The sequence below is a fragment of the Chrysochloris asiatica genome, unplaced genomic scaffold (genome assembly GCF_000296735.1).
Source record: "Chrysochloris asiatica unplaced genomic scaffold, ChrAsi1.0 scaffold00196, whole genome shotgun sequence".
NCBI lineage: Eukaryota > Metazoa > Chordata > Mammalia > Afrosoricida > Chrysochloridae > Chrysochloris > Chrysochloris asiatica.
The window spans coordinates 5,546,970-5,554,887 of record NW_006408714.1 but is presented as its reverse complement, the minus strand read 5'-3'; the positions used below and the strand labels follow the sequence as shown (position 1 = coordinate 5,554,887).

The 7,918-nt window shown below is 38.8% G+C and overlaps 1 pseudogene; it reads right to left on the bottom strand.

Annotated features, from left to right (window-relative positions):
• Nucleotides 1-7,374, bottom strand: part of LOC102813496 — a 22,406-nt pseudogene extending 15,032 nt beyond the window's left edge.
• Nucleotides 7,375-7,918: the final 544 nt, after the last annotated feature.

Sequence of the window (7,918 nt, the reverse complement as noted above, 5' to 3'; positions counted from 1 at the left end):
TGAAACAAGTTATATGAATTGTTGAATGTGAAACTGATGATGTGCCCTGTAAATTTTCACTCAATCCACAATAAAAACCTTAAAAAAAAAAAAAAACCCTGTAAGATACTACACTTATATCCATTAAATTAGGCATGCATGAAATGTGTCCTGGTATGCTGTTAATTAAAGTTCAATTAATGTTAGCTCTCGTTATTATAAGTATTATAATTATGATTTACACTGTTGTATTTATTTATTGTATATAGAAAGTTTTTATTGTGAGTTGAGTGAAATTTTACAGGGCAGATCATCAGTTTTACAGTTAACAAATCATATTTTGTTTAATTGCAGTTAGTACAATCCCCTCCATGTATATGGGTTAACAGTATTTAATTCTAGTCCCACCCCCTTTTTTTTTGATGGACTCCTGGTGTAGCCCTGTTGGTTAATGCACTGGACTGCAAGTCCATTTGAACCAAGAGGCCTGCTGTTGAAGTTCACCAGCTGCTCCTGGGAAACCCTATGCAGGGTCACTATGGGTTGGAACCAGACTCAATAGCACCTAACAACAAACACATGCAAAACATAAAATGCATTTTCATTTAAATGTCTAAAGGGCACATTTTGCATGCCAGCCTCCTGCTGACAGGCGCACAGCCTTTCTCATTCCATGGGCCTAGAGTCCTCAGCTGCTCTGTCTCTCTATGCCCTCACCTCTGCCACTGTCTCTGCTGTCACCGCTTTTCTGTTTAGGATCACACCCTCCTCTCAACAAGGTCCTCTGATCCTGAAATGAAAGATTACTACTCCCCCCTTTTAGTTACACATATTCTACATTTACAGTGGTGATAATTGCAATTAGTCCTGATAACAAATACTCACAATTGAATTATAAAATCCTGTCCCCATCATCCCCCATCCCCTTTCTCCAGACCCATCTGGAAAAAATGAAATCTATTCAGTGGAGATTCCACCTCACCCACCTCATTCTGAAACTAAGCACACTCATGAAAACATGTAAGCCAGCCACTTCGTACCTTTATATCCCCCAATTTTTGATAGACAATATCTTAGTTGTGTGTCTCTATCAACCCAGTGTACGGAGGGGCAAGCTTGATCCTTGATATGAAGAATCCTTCCATTTCCCATTGGAATTTTGAGCAACTACATACATAGATGAAAGTCCAGTTCATCAAATTGTGGCAATTTACACTTGCTCCCTATATCAAATTTATCTTCATCTGGTTGAGTTCTGGTCAGCTAGCCATCCAAGCTACGTCAAATGGGTACTATATGCAAGTTTGGAAGTTCTTGCATACCCTTCCCCACTTCAGAACAGCTTCACTCTCAACTCTAGCCCCCAGTGCTTAGGTCAGTGATCATTGGCTTAGGTTCCCACATCTCTCTAAACTTTAGACCAGTCAGACCTTCCTCTTCTTTCTCTCATCTCAAAGTCAATAGGTATCTATGGAACATGGCCAAACTCAGCCCATGTCTTCATTGTTGCATTTTCCCCACTTCCACTCACAAGTGAACCAGACTGGTCACCAATGAGCATACAAAACTGCTCATGTGTTCCCTTTGAGTTTCAGTCTTAGAAAGGGGTTTAGCCTGATGGGCTGACTTTTCTTGCCTTGGCTTCAAGGCAGTTTGCTTGATATTGTAACAGCCAAACAGTCTGCTTATATTTTTCTGCTGGTCTTTCTTTCAAGAAATATCTTCTGTTCCACTAGCCATTCACGTTGGTCTGCATGTCTTTTTAAGTGAGAATGTCCCATCCCAGAAAATTCTGGGTGAGGCTCAGGATTCCACTTAAAGCCCCATACACCACAAAGGCTTAATAATAAACCTATTTCCCTGGGAAAATTCTAGTTCTCCTTTTAGCTAATGCAGTCAGTTATAAGCTGAAGATGGGCTTACCAGTTTTCTGTAATCGTATTTCCCATTATTCCTATCACACTTAAATCTTTATTTACAGTAGTAGGCCAGGGAAACCAATAGCCACATTATTGCCCCTCCTTTACCCATTCTGACTATGTCTCAATCCCTCATTCATAGCTTCCTGTTGTTCCAAAGTTGTGTATACATAACTATTTACCTCTATCACATTTAGCCTATGCATACCTCCCTAAGTTTTACCATATCTTACATGTTCATCTACCCCTCTCCCCCTTCTGTACCCTCCCTGTCACCCAAGCTATCATGTGTCCACCCGTAAACTGTGAATTACTGCCTCCTCTTTTCCACCCCTGATAACCATCAAAGAATTTGTCCTTTACTATGGAAATCTTTTCTTAAGCTTTTACAATAATGGTCTTATGGAATATATTTCCTTTTGTGACTGACTAATTTCTCTCAGCATAGAGTCCTACAGGTTTATCCGTGTTATAAAATGTTTTGCAGATTCATCATTATCCTTAAGGCATAATATTCCATTGTGTGTATGTATGAAAGTTTGGTTATACAGTCTTCCACTGATGGGTACTTAGGCTATTTCCATTGTTTTGCTATTGTGAATAGTGCTGCTATGAACATTGGTGTGCATATATCTACTTGTGTTCTGGCTCATATTTCTTGTGGATATACACCAAGTAGAGAACTTGCTGGATCATAAGTGGTTACGAATTTGACTGCTAATCTCATGGTCAGCAGTATGAAACTACCAGCTGTTCCACTGGAGAAAGATGAGGCTTTCTGCTCCTGTAAAGACTTACAGCCTCAGAAACCCTGTACAGGGTTTCTATGAGTCGGAACTGACTCCACGGCACATAACAACAACAAGGTATTTCTATTTCCAACTTTCTGAGAAAGTGTCATACATTTTCCAGAGTGGGTGAACCATTTTACAGTCCCACCAGCAATACAAGAGGGTCCCAGTCTCTCCACACCCTTGTCAGCATTTGTTGTCCTCTGCTTTTTTGAACTTTGCTATTAATGCTGCTGCTGGTGGTGTTATTAAGTGCTGTTGAGTCGATTCTGACTCATAGCGAACCAGTATAGGGTTTCTGAGGAGCGGCTGGTGAGCTTGAACCATGGATCTTGCGGTTCAAACTAACCTTGCAGTCCAGTGCATAAACCCACAACGTCACACCAGGATTGGTGTGAGATTGTGGGGGCGGGGGGATTATAATCCTGTTTATTGTATTCTGGTAACCTTTCTTTTTTCTTTACTTTCTGAAGTAAAGACTTTATAATCTCTCTCTTTCTTTGACTACTTCCTGAAGTGAGAAAACACAATGATTTCTCTCTTTTTCTTTGACTGCTTTCTGAAGTGAGTAAAGACTTTATGATCTTTTTTTTTTTTTTTTTTTTTTTAGAATGCATGCCTTAAAAATTTGAACTAGCCAGTTGGGTAAGGGAAAAGATTGTGTGGTCAAAGCCCTGGCCAACAGGGTGAGGCGCAGTCTTTAGACTCATGTCAGGGATTAAAAACCCGAGCGGACTGCCCACTAGGTGTGCTCACTGACCTGTTCCTGTATGTACGGCTATGCACATGCACCCTCTTGCAGGAGTAAATTTTGCTGTGCCCAGGTAAATTAGTCTCACCGAGTGTCTTTTACACAACATCGGAATTCATTTCTAACAAGATGATATCTCATTGTTGCTTTGATTGGCATCTGTCTAATGGCTAACGATGGTGAACATTTCTTCATATGTTTGTTGGCTGCCTGAATGTCTTGCTTGGTAACACTGTTGCATTTTAAACATAAATATTGTAGCACGCTCTTTTACCTCATCACAGTGAGGACCTTCTTTCTGTGTGTGTGTGTGTACCTGCATGTCTTTCGGTTTGTCTATAATTGGCATATAAGCATAGAATTTTAGATAAAGAAGGGAATCTATAAACCAACATTCCAACCACTCGATTATTTTTTTCAAGCTTCCTGAACAGTTTCATATTCTCATTTCTTTCTGACGGCTAGTTGAACTATTTGCAATGCATTCACTAAGTTTGGAAGACACTTATTTTTTTGATAACTCTCTACTTTTTTAGTGTCTTATTTAATACTGAGTTGGAATTAGCCTTCTTGAAATGGTATGCTCATTTACAGGGGAGAAAATACACCCTTGTACCTTAAAATCGACTATGTGAAGCTTTAACTTATGATTCTAGCTAGATCACTTTCTAGTTGTGCATCTAATTTGTTACTCATTATCTTAGTTTTGTTTTGTTTTTTCTATAAAAGATGGAGTATAATCCCTACAAAAGAGGGCTATTTTGATGACTGAATGAGAAATGTTTACAAAATTGTTATGAAGTATACACGGAGGTACTCTGTAACTCATTTGTGATGTCCCAGTCCTTCAGGTTTGGCAGCAGTGTTCTGTCCTCTGAGCCACACCAGTCTAGAAGGAGGTATGTGAGTTCAAATACATGCAGAAAGGCACTAAGGCTCTTTGCAGGGAAATGCATGCTGGTTTCATTAACCGCTATTAGATTCCTTTTATCACAATGCTCACAGGCTGGTCCTCCACAGTATCAAAGAGCAGAAACTGTCACCGAACTATTGACCCTATCTCCAAATGGCCACATAGAGGTCTCACTCAGGCACAAATCACATCTGAAATGAAGTTCCCTAGAGAATTCAGCTACCAGCTGGACAGTAGCAATAGCCACCAGGGTAAGGGGAAGTGGGAGCTGGCTACTCGTTAATGTGGACTTCAGGACTGAATAGCTCACAGGCAATCTCAGGCATGATCTGGTAATGGGGACTGCATGGTTGAAAAAGTCAATTCCCACAGTCTAATGAAGTAAACGACACTTTTAAACAATAATATTATTTTGTACATACTCAAAACCAAACCCATTACGATCATGTTGATTCTGCCTCCTAGTGACATTTTAAGACAGAATAGAACTGCCCCATAGGGTTTCTAAGACTGGAAATCTTTTCTCTTGCAGAGTTGTCATTGTGTTTGAACCTGTTGGTTAGCAGCTGATTGCTTTAACCATGTATTTCCAAGACTATTGCTCTCTGGTATATCTTGGTATTGTTGTTAAGTGCCATCAAGCTGGTTCCAACTCATAGTGATCCTGTATAGGGCTTCCAAGGCTATAAATCTTTGAAGGAGCAGAAAGTCTAATCTTTCTCCAGAGATCTGGTATATAGGTGTGTTCAATACATACTTTTTAACCAACGAAATGAGTGCATGATTGAATGAATTAATGAGTGGTTGTTATTGTTTTTAAGTGCTGTCAAGTCAATTCTGACCCATAGCGACCCTGTATAGGGTTTCCGAGGAGCAGCTGGTGAGCTTGAACTGCTGATTACAGTTCAAAAGACTTTTCAGTCCGACACATAAGCCCACAGCACCACACCAGGACTCCAATGAGTAGTTAGAGGGTGTATAAAAGTGATTCAAAGATACATAGTCATAATTCATAGCACTATTCATTCACTTATTTACTAGACTTCTAATATGCTGAAAATTAAAACAGATACTAGAGATTCTAACAGAAACATGATACAATGGTCCTCGGACAGTTTTTAATTTAGGAGGAAAGGATGTGAACACAAATTCATGAAGCGATGTGGTAAGTATAATAATATCGTATTAAACTGTTAGTAGGGGCCATCGAGTCACTTCTGATTCATAGTTGTTGTTAAGTGCCGTCGAGTTGGTTCCGACCCATAGCGACCCTGTACAGGGTTCCCAAGGGTGTAAATCTTTATGGGAGCAGAAAGCCTCATCTTTCTCCCATGGAGCGGCTGGTAGTTTCGAACCGCTGACCTTAAGGTTCGCAGCGCAATTCATAACCACTATGCTATTTGATTCATAGTGAGTCTAAACACAACAGAACATAACACTGGCCAGTCTGTGCTATCCTGACAATTATTGTTATGTTTGAGCCCATTGTTGCTGTGACTGTGTCAATCCATCTTGTTGGGAGTCTTCCTCTTTTTCACTGACGTTCACTTTTCCAAGCACTTTTCAAGGGACTGATCCCTCATAACAACAAAGTACAAGAGACGATGTTTACATCTGTTTCTTCTCATTTGGAATTGTGCCCCATCAGCAAATGTCCACCCACGTCATTAAGAAGCAATCTCATCCCTAGAAGTATTTTGACTGTGTTTTAACCTGAAGGGCTCATTTTCTGACACTGTATCAGACAATGTTCCATTGTGATGTTCCTCATTGTGATGCTATTCATAAGGTTTTACAGAGGCTAACTCTTCCTCTTCATACTCTCTCTTAGTCTGGAAACTCCACTGAAACCTGTCAACCATGGGTAACCTGCTGATATTTAAAATACCATTGGCATAGCTTCCAGAATCACAGCAACCCACAAGCCACCACAGTATGACAAACTGACAGATGAGTGATGGAATAATGTCATTGTAGAAATTATATTGGAAAAAGAAATTATTTATTCTGGTAGATGAGGAACAAGAGTAAAAGGAGAATTCATAGTGAAGAAATGATTGAATGAGTCCTAGAAAATGAGTTGTTGTTGTTATTAAGTGTCATTGAGTTAGTTCCAATGCATAGAGACCTTGTATAGGGTTTGTGAGCATTTAAATCTTTACAGGAGTAGAAAGCCTCATCCTTCTCCTGTGGGTGGCTGGAGGGTGCATTGTCTAGTGCTTATATTGCATAGCTATCATGCTTCCTAAGGAATGATTTGGGGTGGTGTGGCGGGAAAGACATTGGAAATGCATTTCAGGCAAAATGAATGGCATTTACAAATAATAAATATAAATTTTGGGAAAGGAAAAATAATCTAGAATTTGTTGTGAGAAAGCTATAGAGTGTGAAGCTTGAAAAGAATGTTGAGATAAGATTTGGATGGTTCTAAGTAGAGAAGGGAATTGTTCATGGAACATAAATAATTCTGACATTTGTCCACACCTAAATTTTTTATTTTCTATCCAAACTCACTCTTTTGATCTGCCCTATCCACTGGTTACTTCCTGCTTTCCAGCAGAATCTTTCAACATTCAGCATCACTTCCCTGGCTTAGAAGAACACTGTCACAACTACATATATTTAAATATATTAAATATATCCCCATACTGTAAAATCCTTGAAATGGCCAGATAATATTATGTTCCCTGGGTCATAACGTCTCTACCTTATCTCCTCTCTTTGTAGTTTTGTTTTTGTTTTCCTCAAACCAGTGTTTCAGAAGGCATAGCCTCATTTATCTACTCATTCATGTATTTATTAATGCAGTAAGTACTTATTAAGTATCTAAAGGACCAGGGTCTGTAATAACTCCGGGACACCATCACACTTTTACTATGTCTTTCATGTCTGCCTTATCCTTTCCTGTATAGCTCTCACCCAATCATCTTTGTGTTTATTAACAACAAAAAAGTTCTCATGTTTTTTGTTCCCAGAGCTATTCATCTCCACAGGAGATTCACAAATGCCCAGGCTATCCATCCCAGGATTTACCTGCTAAATCCCTTTAGCAAAGAATCTAGACAGAGAAAACTCTCACTTTTAGATTCTCAAGGGTCAGTTGGACTTAGAGAATCTACAGCAAGAACACTGTTGACTCCCTTAGGAATACTCATTGTAGCCAGAGTATGCACTATTTTATTGCAGATGGGCTACTCCCCTAGAAGTTTCAATTCTCTACACCCTCCTAAATAATATAAATAGATTCTTTTGTACTACAGATTATTTGTAGAAAAAAAGTATCTTGCATTTTCTAGTGTTATATTTCCATTAAAATGAAATTTAATGATGGAGCAAAGAAGCAAATTTTTGAATAATTAAAATAAGCTGAATAGACACTAAACAAATCAAGAGTAGTATAAAACATGAGAGAATTGCTGTAGAGAATAAGTTTGAAAAATATTATGAATTTTAGTGCAGTTAGAGCTTATATTCTCTATATAAACTCACAATACTCAAAAGATTGTTATCATTATTTTGAAAACGTGGAGGATACATAAGTAAATCTATACTGACTTATTGAAAA